Genomic DNA, 3,766 nt, shown 5'->3' with positions numbered 1-3,766 from the left:
GTGTGTGATAACCGACCCAGGCGTGGGCTCATGATCTGGTAAGTTTGGAGCCTGGGCAGGGACAGGGTTGGGATTTTAATTTCATGCATTTTGCTGGTTGCAAGCATATAAGTCATTTCTGCATATTGAGGAGGGAGAAAGACGGTTTCAGTCATATGCGGATAATCTTCCAGTTATTCTTGAGAGAGGAAAGTCTGCAGGTGCCCTGGTCATTGGTCACTGACCAACTAGTCTTCCCCATAGCAAAAGATTATTTTAATCAGATTTCTGGTTTAATAACAGCTCTAAATAACAGTCAATGAAACTGGCCTTGGGAGGTGGTTGTCAGGCCAGAGAGGCTAGGGGAGGTGTTTGGTGATCACACGTGTGGCTTTCTATTTGTGCAGCACATCCCTCAGGGAAATCTTGAAGCTCTATTGGGAATGATTTCTCATACCATGAACTTCATCAACTTGAAACAGGATTGAAGGAGTTCCTTCAATCATAGGAGTTTCACAGAATGAGTCTGAATACTATTTCTCCTGCAGCTCTTTTTCTGCTGTCCTGTGTCCAGCTTAATTGTTAATGTGCCCTACCTGTAAGAGAAGCCCTTCAGCACAGTGGGGCAGGATTTTACTGCACTTATACCTTCCACTTCCTTGGACACTAAATAGGGAATCTACCTTTCCTGTTGCATGCTCACAGCTTGCTTTGCTCTTGCTTTCCCCAAGCTTTTAGTGAAGTATTAGATTTCCTCTACTTTCCTTCCTCTCAAGAAAGAGGCAACAAAAAATAATCTAAAATAACCCATATACACCCAGGATAGAAACACTGTTTAAAAACCGCACGATGCCATGCAGAGCAGCAGCAGTTCCACTCTCACAGCATCACCTAGAGATTAGCCAGTTTAGCAAGCCAGGGAAAACCGCGAATACTTTGATGACACAAACACCGTGAGCAGAACAATTTGCCTTGTCACACAAGTGGGATTTCTGGGACGCCTGGTGTTACTGCACTGGGTGTGTTGTCAAGAGCAGCCATCCTTGCACTGACTTACAAACTAAAACCACTGCATGCGTGAGCACACCCTAGTTCCTAAATAGAGCTAAGGAAAACACTGGAGCTGAAATCTACCTCTCCTCCTGTTTTCTGAAGTTATGTCAGGACCATCAATGAGTGTAACAAGGGAGGAAATGCATTCATATGCTGGGAAAGAAAGCCAGCAGGTTTCTTTGTTGCCTGTGGTGCGGGGCAGCAAATGCTGGTGGTGATTGTGCTATCTTGTAGTAAAGGAAAAAAGCAAAGAGATGAGGAGTTTTGTTTTGTCTCTTGGAATGGGTAAAGATAAAGGAGTGTCCAATACAAATGCTACATTTTAGGTATATATCAATTTAAACCACATCTTAGGAGAACAAGCTTAGCTTTTGCCTGGAGAAGTCTGTCTAGCTGTTTCTCCTACCATGAAATTCAATCCCAGATTCCTTAAGAAAAAAACCTTTTATAAGTGAAGTTGTTTTTTTTTTTCAGTTGAAATCAGAGAAAAGTGAGAGAATTGAAACTCCTGTTTCTCTTTGAAGGCTGTCCCAGTTTTTATCTGAGACAGAGCTGGGTTTCTTTTTAGTAGCTAGAATAGCACTGTGTTTTGGATTCAACATGGGATTTGTTATGAGAAAAATATAGACAGCATACCAATGTTTTCATTTTGTTGCTGGAAGTTGAAAGACTATGTGTTTTGTTAGACTACAAGTGCAAGATTCGGGAGCTAAATTGGCATTTGGATATACCAATAGGATATTCCATATCATATCACGTCATGTCCAGTGTATTAATGAGAGTTTCCTCCTCTCTTGCTCTCTCTGGCTTTCACTTGGGCTCCTGCTTTTCTAGGATTGTAGTTTCAGTTTCAGGATTGTTGCTCCTCCAAGATCGTTACCAGGACAGGCTTGGTCAACTGGTGGTGAGCAACTGCACTGTTAATCACTCATTTGCATATTCTATTACTATTATTATTATCATTATTATTTTAATATCATTATTATTTTGAGTTTTATTTTATTTCAGTTACTAAATTGTTCTTATCTCAACCTATGACTCTCCTTACTCTTGCCTCCCAATTCTCTCCCCTATCACATGGGCAAGGAGGGGAGTGAGCAAACGGCTGTGTTTGGCTGCTAGTCAAGTGAAACCACCACAAGGCACTGGAGACACAACCCTCATGCTGACACCTTACTGTGCAGAGGCATGTGAATGGAGGCAATGCCTGCTCCTGTTCCCACCTTGCCTCTGCCTCACCCCCCAGCACTGGGGCAGGGTCAGGCTATCAGCCTCGAGTGAGACGCAGCTTTTTCTCAGGGCTCAGCCCCTCAGTCTAACTTTTTGATGAACTTCTTGGCTTTTATTTTGAACACAAACTGCTACTGAGGCACCTCTTGGAGCCAAAGTCGAAGTTGTTTTGTGGCTGTGGTGGCAGGCAGTGTGTCCCTGCCATGGGACCTGGGAAGCCCATCCTGCATCCTCAGCATTCTCAGCCTTCTGAAATGTGAGCACTACGATTTTAAGTGGTGTCTCTTTAAATATTGTTACCATATAAATGCTGGAATGGGATATGACTGAAACTTCAACAAATGTGACATCACCTCCTTGGCCATGTCATTTTCCTTATCTCTGAAAAAGCAGTCTATTTGAAATAGCAGAAAATATTTACTGAATTTGCAGTCAGCTCTCTGTCACCTTACAATCAAGTCATATAATGCCCACAGGGTTCATACAGGTGTCCCTGCTTTGCCTTGCCTATTAGTGCAGAGTTCTACAGGTTGGTTCGATGGGAATAAATGGCCTGAACTTTGTGTTCAAGAACGGGGATCACTGAGGGAAATTCAGGGTGATGCTTACCACTGTCTCATGGTTGATGTAAGAACTGTTGTAGCTGAAACACAGTTTCCACAATGTAGTGGAAAAATGAATGCTCAGCACTGTGAGTGAGTCAGGGCTGCCAAACTTGAGGCTACAGAAAACTGGATCATCTTCAATTTAGTGCTTGATGCTGCAGGAACCACCTGGGTTTGCTAGGAGAAGGGCAGTATGAGAATGTGTTTTCTGTCACAGTGGTGGTACTGACAACCATGATGGACTTTTGCCCCTCTGGCTAATGAGTGCTGCCTCTCACAGAGATGAAATATCACCTGACCTTTTACCTCACCAGAAAATTGGGTAAAAAAAGAGCAGCTGCTTCAGTTTAAAAGGTGAGTTTGTGGGAAGGTGAGAAAACAGAAAGCAGCTCCAGTTCTTGGGCTTCTCCCCTGGCTGATCAGCTGTGTGCCCTCTTCCTATGCAGAAGTAAAGGTAAAGCAGAAACTGCTGAGGGGACCATTTTCAGGTAGTGTAGTTAGCATTTATTTATTTAATTGCAAGAGACAATGGTAACTGGGGACACCTTGATGTGGTAACAGTTCACAAAGAACTATGGCTTTTTTGTCTTCTGACACTGGCTGCTGTGTTGGACAATTTTGTTTTTTTTTTAAAAAGGGTTATAAAGAGAGCAGCCACGAGTGCGTGGTGTATGCCAAATATGTATGAAAGATGCAAGCACTCACTAGGAGCAAACCCCAGGGACAACTCCCCTCTTTGGCACCTTATTTCATGTAAGAGAGCAGGCTGATCTGCTTAGGATCAGCTGGGTGGTTGCTGTTCTGATCCAGCACCTCAATGACATTTACTGAAACAAGCCACTGGGTGCTTTCCAGGCAGCAGCAACTCCCCTGGGAGCTCAAGCATCTTGGAGACAGCA

The sequence above is a fragment of the Antrostomus carolinensis genome, unplaced genomic scaffold (genome assembly GCF_000700745.2).
Source record: "Antrostomus carolinensis isolate BGI_N321 unplaced genomic scaffold, ASM70074v2 scaffold12917, whole genome shotgun sequence".
Taxonomy (NCBI): domain Eukaryota; kingdom Metazoa; phylum Chordata; class Aves; order Caprimulgiformes; family Caprimulgidae; genus Antrostomus; species Antrostomus carolinensis.
The sequence above is the reverse complement of the archived record's forward strand: the minus strand, read 5'-3'. Positions refer to the sequence as shown.